General features: G+C 41.5%; 2 long non-coding RNA genes and 2 pseudogenes across 13 annotated transcripts in view; 3 read left to right on the top strand and 1 right to left on the bottom strand.

The window, feature by feature from the left end:
* The first annotated feature begins 5,316 nt into the window (after positions 1 to 5,316).
* On the top strand, positions 5,317 to 15,345 carry LOC147334034 (uncharacterized). The gene is made up of 5 exons (XR_015128465.1): positions 5,317 to 5,587; positions 11,988 to 12,079; positions 13,316 to 13,473; positions 13,900 to 13,957; positions 14,905 to 15,345. It is a non-coding gene; the product is annotated as an uncharacterized LOC147334034 (long non-coding RNA).
* On the top strand, positions 5,594 to 11,339 carry LOC147334035 (uncharacterized; annotated as a pseudogene). Its single transcript, XR_015128405.1, has 2 exons — positions 5,594 to 8,062; positions 8,507 to 11,339. The product of XR_015128405.1 is annotated as an uncharacterized LOC147334035 (transcript).
* LOC147334036 (uncharacterized) lies at positions 9,538 to 11,339 on the top strand (annotated as a pseudogene).
* Positions 15,346 to 17,406: 2,061 nt separating the features above from the next.
* The window catches only part of LOC147334029 (uncharacterized), a 111,742-nt gene continuing 106,894 nt past the window's right edge, over positions 17,407 to 22,254 (bottom strand). For 2 of the 11 annotated variants that reach the window (XR_015128440.1, XR_015128436.1), the window contains exons 2-6: positions 19,328 to 20,083; positions 18,709 to 18,839; positions 18,357 to 18,465; positions 18,136 to 18,251; positions 17,407 to 17,993 (exon numbers count right to left, since the gene is read on the bottom strand). This is a non-coding gene — a long non-coding RNA (uncharacterized LOC147334029). Of the gene's footprint in view, positions 17,994 to 18,135; positions 18,252 to 18,356; positions 18,466 to 18,708; positions 18,840 to 19,327; positions 20,084 to 21,433; positions 21,807 to 22,254 lie in introns of those variants that run through there. The other 9 variants (XR_015128444.1, XR_015128443.1, XR_015128441.1 and 6 more) reach the window with 8 other exon arrangements.

Here is a 22,254-nt window from a genome sequence, read left to right as displayed (position 1 = left end):
TAACTCTTATGTTAGCTGCCCTCAGTAGCATACTGTCTGAAATATTCGAGGGCTGCAATAATTCTTTAAGTGTTATTTTTTCCTTGGTATTCTAATTTCACCGAAGTTTACTAAACTCAGCAAACTTAATATTACTTACCGGGACATTTATTCTGTCCTCATTTTCTTTCACCGAAAAATTGTTTCCTGCAGTGATGTCTTTCGTGCTTGGCTCTCCTACCTTTGCTAACGTGATGCGCATAGCGCAGAAGCGATGCTGCATTCACTTACACTCGGATATCTGAGCGTCACCATGAAAACATAATCGGACATTTGATGTTTGATTGAATTTTATTGTTTTGCCTTTGGGGTGGCACCTGGGGTGGCCAGTCTGGTTTGGGGGGTGGCCTGTGCCCCCCCAGGCCACCCCGCTGGACACGCCATTGCACATGATCCACCGAGGTATAACTATGAATGACAACATCATCCAGGTAGGAATTAGGATATGCAGTGTGAGGACGCAGCTATCGCTCCAGCACGTGCTGGAAAATGGCCGCGGCTTCAAACAAGCCAAACAGAAGAGTGATGAATGGCATGAACCATACAGAGTGGAGAAGGTCTTTTTTGTCTTTGGACTCTCTAGACAAGGGAATCTGCCAGTAGGCGTTGGTTAAATCCAGCATGATAAAAGCTAAGCAGTGCTTAACCAGTCCAGGTCAACCTGGGGCATGGGATAAGCATAAAACCATGAGATCTTGTTCACTTTGTGATAATCATCACAGAACCCTATAAAACCGTGCGCTCACTTCTTAATTACCTGGAAGCACCTTAAAGACAACTGGCCCCTCTCAACAGCTGCGACAAATCATCTGGAGAAAAGGTAAGCATAGGAGACCAAACACTGAGGAACAAATCCTCATTTCATCCTGTGATAACAGCATTTTCACCATTTCAGCCAATTCCTTTTGCACAATTTGTCTCTTGTGCTCAGGCAACATGTTAGGTCATGAACAGACGCCAGGCTGCGTTTCAAGGTGGTGCTCCAGCCGGGCAGGGGGTAGAACACATCTGCAAACCGCTGTTGCAATGCAGGAACATCTGCTTTGTGTGAGATGTTCATTACAATGAATGTTAAACACACTCTCTGAAAACTTCATGCCCAAATCTTGCTTTTAAGAAAAATCAAACATCTTTGTCCTTAAAGATAATTTTAGAGTTTTTAATGAGCTGCAGGAACCCTGTTCTGTGTGAGTGGAGAACAGCCAAGTCTCCTCCAGTGATAAACCTCCACATGTACCACTGAAAACAGTTAAATTACTTTGAATCTGAAATCAGGGCTCAAACTACTTGTTGTGAGACCATTTCTTTATTTTTCACACCAAACTGTTTATTAAGAAAAACGTTACACAGACTTCATCAAATATAGGATCAAATCAAATCACGATTTCATAATACAAACTTCAAATCAACAAGAAAACAGCTGCAGAACATGTGGAAATGAAATGAATTCATTAAAAAACAACATGTGGACTTCAAGAACACAGTAAACACACTAAAGTGAAAGGAGGAGCCAAAAATAGAGGTTTAGTAGAATTTTTTGAATTTGTAACATTTCTTTGCTGCCAATGTGAATATGAATGTGGTCTTTGCCTAATTGAATAAAGGTTACACAGCCTCACTGCTCTATCTTCTGGTACAAACTGGTATCACACGCTCCTGCACACCAAATCTGGAACTACTGTCCATCATGTGTCGTCCTTTTTATCTACCTCGGGAATTTACATCGGTCATTGTAAGTGCCGTTTATATTCCACCACAAGCGGACACGGTCACCGCCTTATGCGAGCTGCATGAGGCACTCACACAGCACCAGACACAACACCGGGACGCTGCGCTTATTGTGACGGGGGACTTTAATAGCGCCAACCTCAAACGCGCAGCGCCGAACTTTTATCAACACATCACCTGCCCCACCAGGGGTGAAAGGACACTGGACCACTGCTACACTACGGTCAAGGACAGCTACAAGGCACAATCCCGCCCCCCGTTTGGCAAATCTGATCACGCCGCCATCTTCCTCATGCCAAAATACAAACAAAGGCTGAAACAGGAAGTTCCGGTTCAGAGGAAGGTCGCGCGCTGGACGGATCAATCGGTGGCCGCGTTACAGGACGCACTCGATGACGCAGACTGGGGCATGTTCAGAAACAGCTCCGACGATGACGTCAACGTGTTTACGGAAGCGGTTGTGGGATTCATCGGGAAACTAGCGGATGATACCGTGGAGACAAAGACTATCACAACGTTTCCCAACCAGAAGCCGTGGGTGGATAAAACCATCCGCGACGCTCTGAGATCCCGCACCGCTGCCTACAACACGGGACTCATGACGGGGGACATGGACCCGTACAAAGCCGCGTCATATAACGTGCGGAGGGCGGTGAAAGAGGCGAAGCAGCGCTACGGGAGGAAACTAGAGTCACAACTCCAACAGAGTGACTCTAGGAGCCTGTGGCGGGGACTAAGGACAATAACGGACTATAAAGCACCAACAACCGGTATGACGAACGCGGCCGTGACTCTGGCAGACGAGCTGAACACTTTCTATGCTCGCTTCGAGGCTGCAGCTAAGGTCTCCAACAATGCTAATGTTAGCGGCGCTAACGGCTGCAGACAGGAAGATACTGCCAGCACCGGAAACGTGCTCGTCATCTCCGAGCATGAAGTAAGGAGAGCCTTCAAGAGAGTGAACACCAGGAAAGCAGCAGGACCAGACGGCATCCCAGGTCGTATCCTAAGAGACTGCGCATACCAGCTAGCTCCTGTGTTCACTGAGATATTCAACATCTCTTTATCTCAGTCGGTGATCCCCACATGCTTCAAAGAGTCCATCATTGTTCCTGTCCCGAAGAAACCCCACCCTGCTTCTCTCAATGACTATCGCCCTGTAGCCCTCACCTCAGTAGTGATGAAGTGCTTTGAACGCCTGGTCAGAGACTTCATCATTTCTTCACTACCAGACACACTGGACCCACTACAGTTCGCTTACCGTCCAAATCGTTCCACAGACGATGCCATCTCTCATCTCCTCCACACATCACTCACTCACTTGGACACTAGAAGGGGGAATTATGTTAAAATGCTCTTCATAGACTACAGCTCTGCATTTAACACCATAATTCCCTCCACACTCACCACCAAGCTGGAGCATCTGGGACTCAGCTCATCTATGTGTCAGTGGATCTCCAACTTCCTAACTGGCAGACCACAGGCAGTAAGGATGGGCGGACATGTCTCAGCCTCCACCACTCTCAGCACTGGAGCCCCCCAGGGGTGTGTTCTGAGCCCCCTGCTGTACTCTTTGTACACATATGACTGTGTGGCCACTACCAGCTCCACCACCATCATCAAGTTTGCTGACGACACCGTCGTGGTGGGCCTGATCTCTGATAACAACGAGACGGCCTACCTGAAGGAGATTAGGAATCTGGAGAACTGGTGCCAGAGGAACAACCTCCTTCTAAACGTCAGTAAGACAAAGGAGCTGATAGTGGACTTCAGCACTAAGCAGGAGAGGAACTACCAGACCCCCGTCATCAACGAGTGCCCAGTGGAGAGAGTGGACAGCTTCAAATACCTCGGAGTTCACATCACGCAGGACCTGTCATGGTCCTGTCACATCAACACCGTGTTGAAAAAGGCCCGACAGCGTCTCTACCACCTCAGACGCTTGAGAGACTTCCAACTGCCCTCCAAGGTGCTCAGGAACTTTTACTCGTGCACCATAGAGAGCATCCTGGCGGGAAACATCTTAACCTGGTTCGGGAACAGCACCATGCAGGACAGACGAGCTCTACAGAGGGTTGTGCGGTCAGCTGAGCGCACCATCCGCTCCGAGCTCCCTGACCTGCACTCAATCTACAGCAGGCGGTGCTGGACCAAGGCCAGGAAGATCGTGAAGGACCTCAGCCATCCCAACAACAGACTGTTCTCTCTGTTGAGGTCAGGAAAGCGATTCCGCTCCCTGAAGACCAACACAGAGAGACTGAGGAGGAGCTTCTTCCCGCAGGCGATATGGTCTCTCAATCACACCACCACACAGTACTGACCCACACATACAGTTCTTACACACACACTGGACTTTCTGGACTTTGGTTTTGCACAACACTGGTCACTATATTCTTCATTTCCGGTTAATACTTGTACAGCTGCTGTTATTGTGTATATATTTATTTATATTTAGATTTCTTCATACATTCTTATATAGTTCTATATTGTGTATTGTGTATTTTGTTGTACAGTTATTTTATTTTCAACTTTAATTTATATATTTATCTTTATCTTATTCTTCCCAGTTAAATTTACCCTTCATTCTAATTTGTGTTGTACAGTTATTTCATTTTTAACCTTAATTTATATTCTATTCCTTCCTAGTTAAATTTACCCTTTTTAATTTTTCATATTTATTTCCTATCTTATTCATAGCCTTTTCCTTTTTTGTTTTCTTTAGGTCACGAGCAGTTGTCCAAGCATTTCACTACATATCGTACTGTGTATGACTGTGTACGTGACAAATAAAATTTGAATTTGAATTTGAATTTGAATTTGAAGTACAGCCCAAAACCAGTTTAGCTTGAGTTTCTTTTTTCTGGACATAAAGTCAGAACAGATGTTGTTTCAAAGCTGGTGGACAGATAAGAGCAACAGATTTAAGAGATTTAAGACAGATTTAAGAGCAACTGTTGTGAAATTATTTGCAGTTTGGGGATAAAAGGATTTAAGAGAAGATTTTACAACAGCAAAAGATTAAATATGAATGAAGAATTGAAATTTAACTGAGGTAACACATTAAATGAATACATTACAAAAGAAGTTAATTTTGGAAACACTAAGAAAGCTCAAATGAAAGAAATTGATATATAAAACCATATCTGCAATTCTGATACAATATCAGTTTGGTAAAAACGACATTCCAAATGAACAATATTTGTCTCTTATATATGATCCACTCATATTTGATACATCTATACGTATTTATACTCTGTAAAAGACAAGCATCGCACTTCCGGCCTTAGCGGTCTTTGAGTACGCGGCCCTTGAGGACCGTTAAGGTTGCAGAACCTGAATTGGGATACAGCCTAAGGCTGTTCCAATTCTCAGCACTGCTCCTCTCTTTCCCTGAGTCCTTAACAATTCTCCTTCCCACGATGACGTTTTCATCGAGGCCAAGGAAAAGAGTTTAGGAAAAGGAGATTTCGAAATTACACCCCACGTGGTCACGTTGTGCAGCTGAGTCACGTGACCACACAGTAACATATCACCACAGAGCCAGGAAAAGGGGGCGGAGAAAGTGTGTGTGCGCAGGAGAGGAGTCGAGCAGAGAGAGATGATTTTTTATGAAACGGGAGTAGAGTAGTAAACTTACAGGAACATATACCACTACCAACGTTTGGATCGATATCTGCATCGAGCTGCACACCCTTGTCTCCTGGATCCTAGCTGAGATCAGCGTGAACCACGTGGGTCTCTGCTCCCTGATCTGTTTCCTGTTTGGAAAGACTTCCAGCTTCATCGCGGAGTTTCTCTCGGTTTGTGGGATCATCTAAAGGTAAGCATCGAGCTAACTTTAATGTGGGTTCAGTTTATGCTGAGTTTAGCTCTGTTGAGAATAATAGATTGCTTGGTATAGACTGGAGTCAGACAGTCTGTAGAGTTTGTAATTGCTTGCAACATCAATATTATGGCGGTTGCTGGGGGGAAAGAATACATAAAGAAAAATAGTCTTGGAATATGAACAAAGGATGGGGTGCAGGGCAGGAGAAGAGCCAACCCCCACCCTCAGGACATGAAGCCACAGGTACAAGCGTGGGGGAGGGCAATCAGCCTTTAGAATTGACTATGTGCACGTTAGCATATGCTACTTCCGGTGTGGAAACTCCCGTGGGGAGCTTTGTTTCCGGTGTCCTATTCGCGCCTGGTTTACGGTCCAAAACAAGTTGATGAATGAATCAAGCGGCGATTTACATTTCTATAGATGGACATTTACCCAATACATCTGTAAATGATGTCTGTGAAGGTTCTCAGTCATCCAGGTCATCGGTCCTTTTGTCCCCCTGATGATCCGATCATCACCTTTTGTCCCTCTGTGGGGGGTTACTCCCACTAGGTTTATATCTGGGACTCACCATTTGACCTTAGAACTGAAGAAGTTTCTCGGATGAGAGGTGAAACTTATTCAACTAACTTAAAGAAGTCCAGACACTTTTCTTTGCAAGTTCCTTTTACTATCTGTAAATGATGTTCATCGACTTGTCGATGTTTTTTCCCCGCGCCTCAGAGCAAAAGAGAAAAGGGATTCAAATGTTATATTTCTCAACTGTCCCTCGTTTATCGCGGGTGTTATGTTCTAAAAATAACCAGCGATAGGTGAAATCAAGTAGCCAATTTTATTTTTGACGGTGCAAAAAGTTTGGTGGACATCGTGGACATACACTACTGCACTTCAGAGTCACACTGCTAGCGATCGTTGCAGCGATTCTGTACTGTACACGAGAGACGTCACGGAGGAGATCGTCTGTAGCAATCAGGACGCAGGACACAATGTGACGTAAAAAAAAGCATGCAAACTTGCACTAAAAAATCCGTGAAAAAGCGAGGTGAAAGGTGAACCGCGTTATAGCGAGGGACCGCCTTAATTTTGAAGGTAAGTCACAACATACCCTTCGTAAATACTAATGTATAGAAACTGTTACCAGCAATCATTCATTTTTTGTGTGGCTTTTTTCACGGTTTGTTAACATGCTGTGTAGGTGTGTACTTGACTAGCTGATATCGACATAATGGGGGAAACATCTGGTTTGACTATTCTTCACCTGTAGTTTGAATGCTGAACATTTGCCTGTTTAAATCATAAGACCAGTCACTATACAGAGATGTGCTTCTGAATGTGGACGATGCCACATCGAAAAGTGTAATGCAGTAATGCAGTTCTGCTTGTGTTGAGTGATGTAAACAACTGATCGATCTAAATGCTTTAAAATTGATCATTAGATTTTTTATGAAACAACAGCGGTGAGTGTTCCCACCTTCTGCTCTTTGTAACTTAACGCAATCTTTCCGTTTTCGAGTTTTGGACATGATTTTGGAGTATATCTTCGCAGTAGCGATTGACCGCAAAATAAATAAAATAAAGCTACCGGAAATGCACAACCCCACATCCGGTCTCAAACCAGGAAGTTAGCATTGTCTCGTGCACATAGTCAATAGTGCCTTCATAGTGGACTTCGTAGGATGATCTCCAGATGCATATGTAAAAAAAAAAATATATATATATATATATATATATATATATACACACACACACAGACACACAAGCTCTGAGTATAAGATCCATAGAGGCTGGGGTCTATCACACCAGGCAAGACCCCAGGTGCAGGCTGTGTAAAGATGCCCCAGAGACAATCCAGCACATAACAGCAGGGTGCAAGATGCTAGCAGGCAAGGCATACATGGAACGCCATAACCAAGTGGCCGGCATAGTGTACAGGAACATCTGTGCCGAGTATAACCTGGAAGTCCCGAGGTCAAAATGGGAGATGCCCCCAAGGGTGGTGGAAAATGAACGAGCTAAGATCCTGTGGGACTTCCAGATACAGATGGACAAAATGGTGGTGGCTAACCAACCGGACATAGTGGTGGTAGACAAACAGAAGAAGACGGCCGTAGTGATCGATGTAGCGGTTCCGAATGACAGCAATATCAGGAAGAAGGAACACGAGAAGCTGGAGAAACACCAAGGGCTCAGAGAAGAGCTCGAGAGGATGTGGAGGGTGAAGGTAACGGTGGTCCCCGTGGTAATCGGAGCACTAGGTGCGGTGACTCCCAAGTTAGGCGAGTGGCTCCAGCAGATCTCCAGCAGATCAATATATATATTTATACATACATATATATGTGTGTGTGTATATATATACTTTTTGTGTGTGTGTCCCAGCTGAATAACAGGAGTAGTCTGCTGGAGCAGCAGAGGAACAATTTTGGACTCAGCTCAGCCACTACAGAGGAAACAATGACTTCAACACAAAAGGTAACAAAAACATTACAGTTACACTGTTATTGAAACTGTGTGCACAGCTGGTTGGTTTTTAAAAACATGTTAACAGCAGCTTTATCTTTTCCAACCTGGGCTCCTCCATATACACAGAATCTACATTCACAACCAAAAACCACACAAGTTAGAAGAAAATACAAAGATTATATTTTATAAGCATACATTGAAACAACAATATCATCAGTTGAACTCAAGTAAAAGATTTTCTCCGCTGATCAATATTTTTTTCAATAATGTAATTTTCATTACAACTCTCATTGTAGCATATCATTGTAATGTGATACTGTCAACAGAAGGTGGTGGAAACACACCAACAATGTGTTTTTTTTGACATGTTTGATTCCACCAATGGAGGGAGTTTCAGTTTGTTCCACGACTGCATTTCACTCACTGCCTCTGTTTGTATCTCTGTCACTGCAGGACCAACATGGAGCAAGAAGTCAGCGCTCTCAGGAGGCCGACAAACCTCACAGAAGAAAAGGAGAGAAAACCTACAGCTGTGATGAGTGTGGAAAGTCTTTTACCCACTCTGGACACTTAAAAATACACCAACTCATCCACAGTGGAGTTAAACCGTATAGCTGTGACTTGTGTGGAAAGTCTTTTACCGAGGCTGGATCCTTAAAAAAACACCAAGTCATCCACAGTGGAGTTAAACCTTATAGCTGTGAGTTGTGTGGAAAGTCTTTTACTCAGTCTGGAGGCTTAAAAACACACCAACTCATCCACAGTGGAGTTAAAGCTCACAGCTGTGACTTGTGTGGAAAGTCTTTTACCCAGGCTGGAGAATTAAAAACACACAGACTCGTCCACAGTGGATTTAAAGCGTACAACTGTCACTTGTGTGGAAAGTCTTTTACCCACGCTCAAAGCTTTAAAACACACCAACTCATCCACAGTGGAGTTAAACCTTACAGCTGCAACTTGTGTGGAAAGTCTTTTACCCATCGTAAATGCTTAAAATTACACCATATCATGCACAGTGGAGTTAAAGCACACAGCTGTGATTTGTGTGGCAAGACGTTTGCTCAAAATAGCAGCTTACAGAAGCATCTAGTTACCCACTCTGGAATTAAGGCGTACAGCTGCGACTTTTGTGGAAAAAGGTTCAGAGACAAACAGTACCGAAATAGTCACCTACGGATTCACACTGGAAATGATCTTTACTGCTGTGATCAGTGTGGGAAACCGTTTACAACAGATGCACAGCTACAACAACACATGTTTAGCCACACTGAGGAGAGACCTTACAAATGTGACCTGTGTGAGAAGACTTTTAAAGCTCCAAATCAGCTGAAAAAACACCAACAGATCCACTCCAGAAAGTAACTCTACAAGTGCAGTTACTGTGAGGATGTATTGATTTTTTATCTTGTAATTTTAACCTGATTGTTTGGAAAAAGTCTGATCAGTAAACTTATGGAGTTAAACTGAATGAACTGTTTGGGAAAATGAAGACTCATTTTCTCTCAGTAAGCTGAGTGTTGTAATGTAAACAGTAAAATGTAATTGGACGTTGGCAGAGATGCTCTTTGTTTCAGGCGACTTTCAGGATAAAAACATTGAAGCAATTCCCCGACTTACAATGTCTTTGCTTAGAATCAGAGCGACGCAGATGGATCCAGTTCTCAGCCCTGTCTTCACTGTGGTGGTGGGAAAACGTTTCTCTGTGAATTTGTGGAAAAACTTCCAATCATCAACGGGACCTAAAACCACATCAATGTAGACACACTGGAGACAAAATGAACTACTGCAAAGAATGTGGGAGAGGCTTCCACACACCAAGTACATTACAAATACATGAACTCTTCCACAGTGGGGTCAAAAAGCACATCTGTGACTAGTGTGGGTCATCCTTCACCACTTCAGGAGAGACGCCATACAAGTGCAGACACAGTGACAAAAGCTTCTCACAATCAGGTCATCGTAACAAACATGAACGTACACACATGGAAGTGAACTTCAGCTGTGACCAGTGTGACAAGAGCTTCAGGAATCTCAGTTCATACTCCGAACACAAACAATCCCACACTGTAAATAAACTGTTTCACTGTTACCAATGTGCAAAAACCTTCACTTCATTATCTGCTCTGTGCAAACATCAGCCTGATCATGCAGGACTGAAATCACTGGATCACAATGAATCTGAAGAGAGAGAAAGATCCTCTTCTGGTTTCAGGGTCAGACTTAAAAACCTTGAGATCAGGCTCCACAGAGTTCAGATGGAATCTCCTGTAAAGAGTGTCAGCTGATGCCACACTTGGATCTGATGAGGTAGCTCTGATTTCTGGACCTGCAGTGAATAATCCTGAATGTTATGTTTAGGAAGCTGCATGTATAGATATGCATATCAAGTTTGTTTTTTCCTTTGAGGGATTTTAATTCTCTAAAATGTTATCTCTGTTACATTTTAGTCTTTGTTTCCTTAGGATACAGTAGTGTTTAGTAGTTGTACTTGTTACTGTATTATTAAAGTTATAGGAATTTCTTTTTCACCAAACAGATAATGTATCAGAATTGCAGATATTGGTATATATATCAATTTCTTTCATTTGAATTTTCTTAGTGTTTCCAAAATTAACTTCTTTTTTTAATGTATTCATTTAATGTGTTACCTCAGTTAAATTTCAATTCTTCATTCATATTTAATCTTTTGCTGTTGTAAAATCTTCTCTTAAATCATTTTCTCCCAAAACTACAAATATTTTCACAGCAGTTGCTCTTAAATCCTCCAAAATGAACTAAATCTGTCCACCAGCTTTGAAACAACACCTGCTGTGACTTTATGTCCTGAAAAAAGAAACTCAAACTAAACTGGTTTTGAGCTGTACTTCCATGTAATGCCAGTTTGTACCAGAGGATGGAGCAGTAAGTCAGTGTAACCTTTATTCAATTAGGCAAAGAACACATTCGTATTCACAGTGGCAGCAAAGAAATGTTGAAAGTTAAAAACAGCAGCACACATCAGGACCATTTTAAAGATCACAGGTGACTACTTTTACTTAATTCAAATTCTGTTAAACCTCTATTTTTTGCTCCTCCTTTCACTTTAGTGTATTTAGTCCTTGAAGTCCACATGTTGTTTTTTAATGAATTTTGATCCACGTGTTTGCTGCTGTTTTCTTGTTGATTTGAAGTTTGTATTATGAACTCCTGATACTGTTAAAGTGTTAGTTATATTTGATGAAGTCTGTGTAGAGTTTATCTTATTAAACAGTTTGGTGTGAAAAATAAAGAAATGGTCTCAGAACAAGTAGTTTGAGCCATGATTTCAGATTCAAACTAATTTACCGTATTTTCACGACCATAAGACCATAAGCTTTTCTGTCCCCCACTCGTTACCTGTATGAATGGCACCTGTTTGAACTCATCATCTGTATAAAAGACACCTGTCCACAGCCTCAAACATTCAGACTCCAAACGCCGCCATGGCCAAGACCAAAGAGCTTTCGAAGGACACCAGGAAAAGTATTGTAGACCTGCACCAGACTGGGAAGAGTGAATCTACAATAGGCAAGCAACTTGGTGTGAAAAAATCAACTGTGGGAGTAATCATCAGAAAATGGAAGACATACAAGACCACTGATAATCTCCCTCGATCTGGGGCTCCACGCAAGATCTCATCCCGTGGGGTCAAAATGATCATGAGAACGGTGAGCAAAGATCCCAGAACCACACGGGGGGACCTGGTGAATGTTTAACACAGATTTCAGAAGAGTGTGGGACTGCTGAGTCACCGGAAGAACTCATTTGATTCATTCTCCACATGATGTTCATTTACAGAAATGTTTCACAGGAACTGATTTCTCCCAAAGGGTGAACTAGTGTGTTTCCATAGATTACCTCTGTATGAATGTACTTCTTAAATGAAGGCAAGTGTTTGTCCTTTTTTGTTCCTCAGGTATAGTACGTGATATCAAGGGCAGGCGGTCAACACTGGGGGTAGACAAGAAGCAGACGTACTTCCAAGAAGGAGCTGCAGTGAGGTCAGAGGTCAGAATCTGAAACAGCTCAGGTTTATATTTTAGAGGTTATAAAAAATCCAAATGTATTATTTAAAGAAACCTTTAAATAATAGTCATAATTATTATAAGAAATATCAAACATTTAAGTGGATTTTCTGTTACACATATTGTGTTAGCCCTGCAATAAACTGGCAGCTGTGGCCAGGAGATATTTTATTTTGTATTCTTATGATCACAGTTATAATCAGAATTATCATTGATTAATCATTTACCATTGTTGAATTAGTTGACAGAATAATCTTTGAAGCACATCTATGTTACTTTGAGCAAATATTAATGCACACAGATTATCAGCACTTTAATCAGTCTATTGATGTTCTGTATTATTCTTGTTATTTGTTTAAGTTGTTGCACATCATTGCAATCACACCGCTCGGACCCACAAGTCCTGTTGGACCCAGGCCTGTCTACATTCAGTTCTGCACGTACTCAGGCCTGTAACAACATGAACACACTTATATAAGACACGCACGTTCACACACACACTTAGTAAAAATAGGAGGGTCGTCTGAGGACAGTTTTTCTGATAGATACACTTTCACAAAATGCACAATGTAATACACACTTGTTTTTCTCTAAAGTAGCAGTTGATGTCTATATAAGGAGAACTTTTTGAGAGGTGGGGAATTGTTATCATTTCCAGTAAAGATCTAACTGTGATGTCATCATGGCAATATATCAATGTATCAGCTGGGATAGGCTTCATCCTCCCGCAACCCTGAATTGGATACATTGTATTCCAATTATGTAATCTGATCATTTACAAACTCAAGGTATCTAATCAAAATGTAAGTAATAATTATAAAATGCAGAAATAAGTGTGACATAAATGTAAATGTGTGAGCTGACCTAGAGGACAGCTACATGTAGTCTGAAAAACCTTTGTCAAGTTTGCAGCACGAGACATTCTTGCATAGAAGAGACGTTAAAGTCTCTAACTCAGTGAAGCATTATTGGTCCCATCTGTTTGGATAAATATAGTAAGTTGATGTTTGTCCATTTATTGACACATTTTCTTAAGTGCTTATCCAGCTCAGGATCACAGTGGAGCTGCAGCTGGATATGTTCACTAAATAAACCTTACAACAGTTAACAATAAACCTGCATCCATGTACGTTGTTGTCCACAGGATGAGAAAATCAAGCTGGAAGACTGTGGAACATGTTAATAAATGTTTGTGTGTTTATGCCTGTGTCTTTCACAGGAGGCGCTGGAAGGTTTCCCTAATAGTTCCTGGTGAATCAAAGCAGAACCATAAAGGTTGCTGGACTGCATGATGGCCTTACCCCTGAGCAGTCATCCTGTTAAAGGAGGAACCAGTTAGAAGCTGTTTTCAAAGTAGCTGAGCAGATTTCATCTCACGTAAGCAATTAACTGTTTGTTCATCTGTTCTGCCACTTAAAGAGCATTTAAGGACGTCTTTCGAGTGTCCAGTTGAATTAATTCTACTGGCTCTCATGGTCATTTGTTATTATAGACATATTTTTCATGTTCATCCAGCTATTTAGTAAATTCTATCTATTTAGTAATATCTGTCAGCTATAAAATGTAATATAAATATAAAAATATCTAAATATCTCCTGCCCTTTATGTTTTAATGATGTAAGTCTGTTATCGTGTTACATTAGCATTCCTCACATATCAATGAGATGCTGTACAGTACAATCCTACTGACACAGCAGAGGGATAACGACGGCTATTCAACATCGTTACACGACACATTCGAGCTGCATGACGCAGACAAAGTGACTCAATCATCTTTTTTGTGGTTTATTGTCTTCAAACCAGCAGACAAAGCTGATGGCAGAAGATGTCGGAGAAGAACTTCAGGCCGTGGAATGAAAAGGTATTTTTTTCTTGTTATCAAAGACATTTGGAGTGGCAGCTTCTACAAGTGGTTGTGCTAAAGTAAAGCTTACAGTCTAAGAAGTCACAGTGTTGATGTTCAGCACAAAGATAAAAGCTCACTTGTTTGAATTTATTTACAATCATAGTTTTATAAATTCTGACTGTAAACAGCTTTTACAGCTTTGATATTGTTTGACACTCGAAATCAGGTGATAGGGTTTAATTTAAAGGTTTCTGTGTCCCAATGAGCCATTTACACTGATCAGTGTCAGTTTAACTGTAACACATTCATTATTTAGATTCAACAAAGAAATAACTGAATGTAAAAAATGGCAGCCCTCAGGCAGGTTTATAGAGATATATGCACGCATTATGAAATTTATGTATCCCAGATAATTGTTATACATCTAGTCATGGCAGACCTACCTCTTCCTCCCAAGTTAACTGCAACCCAAAAGAACTAGTGGGGCTATTTACACACTCACAACCAGTGTGGGGTAAAAAGAGCCACCAAAAAGCTGTCAGCCACAGATGTGCTATAAGAGTTAGAAACTCTGCTTATGGAGAAACTTTCTAAGTCTAACAGAGGACAGGTACTCCTGCCCAAATAACATGATATAACCCCACATACAGCCCAGCCATAAAGTGAACCAAGTCATTTAGTTAAAGACAGCATGGGACCAAATGCATGTAACCAGCCTGCACCAACCGGACATTTCTTCCTCCTGAATTAAATGAATGAATGGATGAAAGTTAAATGACTACAAACCTAAAGCCACTAGTTCCCACACTGGAGCTCCCTGACACTGTGTGTTAACCGTATTTAGCTTGTATCAACAGTTGTAACAGGCTAAGCCACCTGAGACACTGCATTGAATGATTGTTCCTGTCTTATTGATTTCAGCTGACTGGTTTCAGCTCAGATGTTCTGCTTTTTCCTTTCAGTAGATCAAAGCAGCTCGTGCTGCTTCTGCTTCCAATTTAGAAGAAGAAGAAGAAGGCGAAGGCTTCAGCAAAGTGGCGTTCATGGTCTCAGTGAACAGTCACGGTCACACACTGCATGTGGTTTTAAAAGCAACATGTCTGTTCACCACAACAATGGAGATGTGTAATATTAGTGCAGCTACGGTTTGTTCTTGAACATCAGTTCTGTTTTCTACTTTGATCACTTAGACCAAAAAAGTGTTTTCAGATTCTTTCTTTTAAATCTATAAAGCACCTGCTCATTTTTTTTTATTACAATTAGTTTCACATAAATGTTAGTGTTTCCTTTATGATCTTTTGATGCTTACACTACACTGTACACGTCTACATTAGAGACATTTCTGTTACCTGTTCCTGTTGACTCAGAGTTGTGAAATGTTCTTTTATTTGATGCACAATATGAAGTTCATAATTTTCTTACAAATAAAACTAATGACAAACATGAACAGCTGTGGTTATTTCTGAGACATGAGTTTTTGAATGTGTTCATATTTAGACGGTGTGCATCTGTATGCTGAAACTGTGATGGTGAACCTGAGGTGATGGTCAACAGAAGGCAAATATAAAACAATATTGAAGTAATGTCTTTACCCTCTGCAGCGTGTGGACGCAATCACCTTATTCACTGTAGTAAACGTGCACCGCTAGCTCACGTGACTGACTGTCTCCATGGTTACATCGTATATTATTAGCTATGTAAACAGCTTCCAAAGATACCGCCATAGCTCTCTGCAGCTGTAACACTTAAAACCTTAGCAAATCATTTCATGTGTTTGATAGTTATGAAGACAGAATATGTTTTTAAGGTCATGCTAGGCGGTTGCTATGGTGGTTGCTGTGGACTTGGGTGGACCGCGTCCGATTCCTGTTATTAGCTGTCCGCCGTAGGAAGGCCGCGTTCCATTTACAAGTAGTGACAGTCTGCCGCAACTCGAACTCAAACCCCGCTTTGTTCTTTAATTATAGGCCTTTTATAGCCGTTCATGACACACACATAAAGCACTTTGCCTCACCACGACAATGCAACTTTACCTAACCTAACCTTAAAGTATCTGATATAGGATAGAAAAATGAAGCAACCAGAGATTTAATGATGAAGACTCTGGGTTCTGTAGTTCACGTTTTACAGTCCTGAATGACTCTTTGCATATGATTTATTGAAGAGGACTTTAGAATGCACTTTACATTTAGACTGTTGCTGTTTCATTTTTTTACATTGTTGCTGTGTTATGTCATGAATAAGGTTCACCTGCTGGGGGTTTGATGGATCAGCTGGACAATACAGTCAAAGACAGACTTCATTCATCATATGCAAGAATCCTAGTTGGATTTTTGTTGTCACTCGTGTTTTTGAACCAAATATTGAAAACAATTCTGACAGACTGGATACCTCGTCAGGGTGTACATTACCTTGTACTCAAGCATCCCAGGACAGAGCCCTGCCCCACCATGAGCCTGGGTGGATGTGTGGTTATTAATATAAAAGGACTGATACTGAATATGAATATTTCATGAAAATTGAATTATAATACAAATTAGTAATAAGGGTTTCTCTGCGCCCTTATCTACCCCATACTCAAAGAGCTGCGGGCAGAGAGGGTGACAGGAGAGGATGGCACTGAAGAGAAGATGCTCGGTTTCTGGAGTCTCCTGGTCCTGTCAGTATTAGTAGGATGCATCTGCTGTGTCTTCTCGTGGATGCTCACCTACCTTGACTCGTTCCAGCCTGGTATGGATTTCCCAACACTGCGGACAGTGGCCCACGTCAGAGACGTTTAATATTGATTACATATGTTTGAATTGCTAACCCTAACCCTAGCTCAACAGACCACAATGCCCTGGACTGTCAGTATTATTACATGCTGTGAACATAAGTAGCTTTGATCACAGTTTATGTTGTAAAAGAGAAGGAATATTGGAAAGAAAGATCAACATTGTGATATTATTTCTTCCAAACTGACCAGAAACATGCTTGTCAGACTCTCACAGCAAAGGATCAGACTCACTGTGCATGACGGCTCAGGCCAATGATGTCTGTTAGATTGTCAGTTGTTTAGTGCTTCTGTACAGTTAGGGTCACCGTCTCTATTTCAGAATAATTAATATGCAGAAAACACTAAAAGTTGATTGTCTTCCAATATTCTAGCATAATTAAAAAACTTTGACTTTGTAAGTACATATTATTAGTCCTAATGCCAGCATGAGTCTTCATAACTCCTGCTTTGAAATACTGAACTTTAAAATTTACCCGATGAAAGATCATTTACAGTGGCACTCTGTCAGGATCATTCTGACTGTAAGATCACTGTATTAATCTGAATCCTTCTGAAATGTGCTGTGAATGAATGCTGATGCAACTCACTGTGGGAAAGCTGTTAATAAAATGAATCTGTGACACATGCAACACATTCACAGAGGAAGAGGACACAAAGGGAGGACACGCAGAGGCTGTGTTGAAGTCAGAAATCCAAATCTTTATTAAAAAACAGGCGGCGGTAACAAACAGGAAGACAAGCAGTCCATCAAACAGTCTACAGGGTCAAACATACAGAGAATTCAAACAGCAGTAAAAAATAACTGGACACTGAAAAACTTAAAGCAATATGTGACGCAATAAAAGGAAGCAGCGCAGTATATTCACTGAATTATCATCAATTACAAAAGAGAAAAAGGACGATTTCTAAGGATTATTTTCTTAAATGCAGTTAGAGTGTGGCTGGTAAAGATGGAAACATACAGAATGTAAACTGTGTGAGTTTGTGAACTTTGTTAGTAACAAATGAGGTAAAAAAACAACCAAAACAGACAAAACACAGAAAGAGGCTCTCAGTATTCATTAATAATTAGAAAGAAACATTCTGGTCGTGGATTTTTACAGTCTTAGTTCTGCTCGCTGTCATCATTATAATCATCATGATCAATGGCGAGGTCCTGAGGTGGGCGGGGCTGTCTCTGGTGATGTCACCATGAAGGAACAGCATCTGGCACGTGTTGGTGAAACATCTCAGTACACTGGTGTAGTTTCCTCTCCAGCTGTTTGACATGTGACACTTGAACATTAAGGGGAAAAAGAAGAAACAGTGTTAGGTCAGGTGACCACATGGTTTCTAAAGTAACTGACAGGAAGTAACCAGGCCGTTAGAAATGGATGGCATGTGTTTAGAGTTACTGGAGTTGGGTAACTCTACTTACCAAAAGCAGAAGCACACAGATGAAGGATCAGATGCTGAATGTTGCAGGAACATGCTCATGTGTGGTGGTCATTCAGTGCTGCAGGTTAGACAGTCCAAGACTGATATGCTGCCCATCTGAGAGTTTGAAAACACACATGCAAAGATTTATTTTGTATTACAGTCAAAGTTGGATGTTCATTTTTGTCCTTTAAAAATGTTTGTGTATTTGAAAGCACTAACATTTAAGGATGACTTGGATCGTCTCCTTTAAAGGGGAGACAAGTGTGTCCACGGATCTACGTCACTTTACCTGGATGATGACTCCTCTCCCCCTCACTCAGAAACACTCCTAATATAACCAAGCAAATAAATAATATTGAAGATTTACTTACATGATTACAAAAACATCTCCCTTTGATTCTATTTCTCCATTCCTGCTGAACATCAGGCAACAAATATCTCAATAAATCACAGTAAAATGTAAAGCACATGTTTTCTCTGCTTTGTCAAACCTCTGCAGAGGCTCTGTCAAGAAAAACATATCTGTAAGCATAAAACAAATATACATTTCATAACACGTCACTGGACAAACCTCGGTCAGTTGATTTCCTCTGTACAGTGCAGACGAGCATCAGTCAGTAGGTGACTCTGCTGGTTCTTCTGAGGAAACACCACCATCTCTCCACACCGTCACCATCTGTGAGCACAAACTGCCGCTCTGCTCTGCAAGCATGTAGGAAATCACATATCACACACACAGGGGTGAAGAAACATCAGAGCTCAACTTTGGATACTTTAGATCTAAACAGATCAAAGCAGCTCTTAGCTTCAACAATCAGTGAACAGACAAACAATGATACCAAACTGATTCTGTATGAATACAATATGGTATTTTCAATACAGGTGTCAAATTAATTTATTAAAACTAATACAGATATATGTACATTTTTTTTTTGATAAATTAGTTTGCTAAATTATAAGAATATATATTTATTTTTTTTCATTTAACAATTGCAACTGAAAGAAATTAAATATTGAACAAAAATATATTGTCACATTCTGAGCATGCTCAGCACGCTGACAGACTTGAAGTTGCTACAGATTTTAAGAAGTGATAATTATAGGGAAGAAACTTCTCTTTTTCATCTGTTTAATCAAACATTTGATGCCTCAGCTGTCTCAGTCTATAGCGTTCTGCAACTACAACTAACCTGAAGCTTGGATTTGGCTGCAGGTGCCCCTGTACATCCTTCTCAGCAGCACACATGTGGGTACCATTTAATCCCACTTCTTCCTGAGCTTTGCTTCATCACAAGACCAAAGGTGGCATCCCGTGTCACAGTCTTATCATCATCCAGAAGAAACATTTGAAGAAACATCATGGAGAAGAAACATTTACGCGCCTCCTGGTTTTGTTTTCTGATCCTGCAAAAAGACTGAGGACAACAAAGCCCAGAGAACACGAGATACACAACATCCAAAATTCAGACTCAACAGCCTCCATAAATGAAGAGCACCAGGTTGGTTCAGTTATAGTAGATATAAGCATACTTCACATTACTGGGTATGAATAATAATGAGGAGGCAAACTTTGAAGATGCAGAGCATGATGTCCCATCATCAGACTGTAAACAAACATCCACCAGGCTCTTTGTTGCCAAAATTGATGATTCTCCTATCAGGGATCAGTAGCGTGTATTAACCTGTGGTATAAGCAGCAGTCACTGAAATATTACTGTTTCAGATAAGAAAGCCAGGGTGGGAGGGATCTCTGCAAACTGACTTACCTCTGCAAGTGTGAAGCTCAACAAAAATCTGACTCTCCAGTCACTGACAAACAAAAACTCCAGCTGGGAGATAGAAAACGCTGTCTGGGTCTTGCTGGATGTTGCTGGTCAGAGTCCCACATTAGCAGAGTGCTTCTTGGTCCCACTGACCCATGTGGACAGCGACTGTGGAGAACTGTTCTGGAAAACAGAGAAGAGAATTAAAATAACAAAAAGCCAAACAGGATTTCCACAAAGACTCTCTTGGAATCAGCAATCAAAAAATCACTGGTTCATATTTCAATTAAATATGAACAGGTTCCTCAAATGTACGCAGTTCAGATCTGATTTAATTTAATTTCCTTCACACAGCACATTCGTCCAGGCTGACAGGTAAACATAGAATTAATCTCAGGTAACATGACTCATAGTAGAGATTCAGTAAGAAAGATTGCAGGCTCTAATATTATTACCACACAATCCAAGGACACACCAACAGCTCAGATTTCTAGAACTATTTAAACAAATGTCTTCTGAATATTCAATTCAGGTTCACAGTGGGAGGGGGGGTCGTGGAATTTTTAAAATAAAGTCTGCAACACAGAAAGAGCTGTGATCAAGCTATTTATTACTGCGCACAGGACAGCAAACACACATCAAACATCACAGTTCAGTCATGTCAGCGCTGCCACAGAGGTCGTGCTCCTGCTCCTTTATGCATTCCAAGGAAGAGGAAGTTAAACTGATCACACCACACTTCACGTGTCTCGCTATGAAACCTAACGGATCAATGGTTATGCTGTTTGGTGCCCTTGGTCTTATCAGCACCTGTAAAGGGAGTTGTTTTCTCAAACTGCTGACGCTGAAGTATGTTCATCTAGTTTTAGAAACTTTCACTGAACAGTAACAGTGTCACAACTAAGCATATGCATAAGCACTTAAATACTTTAAATGAGAATAACAGAAAATTTCTATTACAGAGGCTAGAGCCTGTCCCAGTAGTCATAGGTAGAGCACACCTGGACAGGTCACCAGTCTGTCAGAGGACTAACACGGAGACAGACATCAGAGTAACAAATCTATCTAAAATTAATGTAAGTTTGCTGCAGCTGTATGTATGAACATGTGTTTCTGTGCTCACAATCCACCTCTCAGGAACCTGCAGTTCACTTTTAGTCAACTTTAAACAGACCTCACAAAAGGCTGATGTGGCTGGATCAGTAGTCTGATTTAAGTACGATACCTTTGGCCAGGGATTACTCTGGTACATCGCTTCACTGCAGTCTTACGTAGTTTCCCCACACCTGAATAAAAAATACTGATATATACAAATAACAGCTTCAGCTGATGCAGCCTGACCCAATCCTAGATGTTCAGCACACAGAGACACAGAGGTAACTTGGTGCTGCTCACTCTCTCCACAGACGCTCCGTCAATGGTCAGAGGAGCATGTTGGGTGTGCATTCTCCTGAAGTCCACAACAATCTCCTTCGTCTTCTCCACATTCAGAGAGAGATTGTTGTCAACACACCACGTGGCCAGGTGTCTCACCTCACTTCTGTAGTCGGTCTCATCCCTGTTGCTAATGAGACCCACCACCGTTGTGTCGTCCGCAAACTTGATGAAGAGGTTGGAGCTATATGATGGAGTGCAGTCATGGGTCAGCAGAGTGAAGAGGAGGGGGCTCAGCACACATCCCTGCGGGGCCCCCGTGTTTAAAATGATGGTGCTGGATGTATTACTTACCAACGTGTACGTAATAAGCTAATACTCCTGGGTGCTATACACTACAGTGTACGCTGTACACCTACTTACTGGTTTTGTCGCATCAGTCTGTGTCTCTGAGTTAACTTGTGTTGGTCCTACAGCTCCTGACTGCAAAAAATGTGCGTGCTCTTTGTGAGCTCGTTCCCGGCTAGTAACCAGCGCGTTCTGCCGTCAAGGGCGATCATTGGTTAAATGTGATCATGTGACTGATGCAAGCCAGATCCTTTTATTTAGCAAAACTGTGATTAATAGTTAAATATTATTGTTGAGGGGCACAGACAGGACTCCGCACGCACACACACATAAAAAATAAATAAATTTTAAAAATTTAAAAGTTGCCTCAACAAAAGGGCACTTTGGGCACTCAGCAGGAAAGGGGCGGGTGCTCAAGCCCCTCTAGCCCCCCCCCCCTCCCCTCTGCACGTGCCTGCTGCAGAACCTGAATTGGGATACAGCCTGTTCCAATTCTCAGCACCGATCCTCTCTTTCCCTGAGTCCTTAGCAATTCTCCTTCCCACGATTTCATCGAGGCCAAGGAAAAGAGTTTTTGAAAAGGAGATAGGCACTAATTTTGAAATAAGACCCCACGTGGTTACGTTGTGCAG

The sequence above is a fragment of the Aulonocara sp. 'chitande type north' Nkhata Bay genome, linkage group LG3 (assembly GCF_057382095.1).
Source record: "Aulonocara sp. 'chitande type north' Nkhata Bay isolate Kocher_YH1m ecotype deep benthic linkage group LG3, A_spYH_male_GT1.1, whole genome shotgun sequence".
NCBI lineage: Eukaryota > Metazoa > Chordata > Actinopteri > Cichliformes > Cichlidae > Aulonocara > Aulonocara sp. 'chitande type north' Nkhata Bay.
The sequence above is the reverse complement of the archived record's forward strand: the minus strand, read 5'-3'. Positions and strand labels throughout refer to the sequence as shown.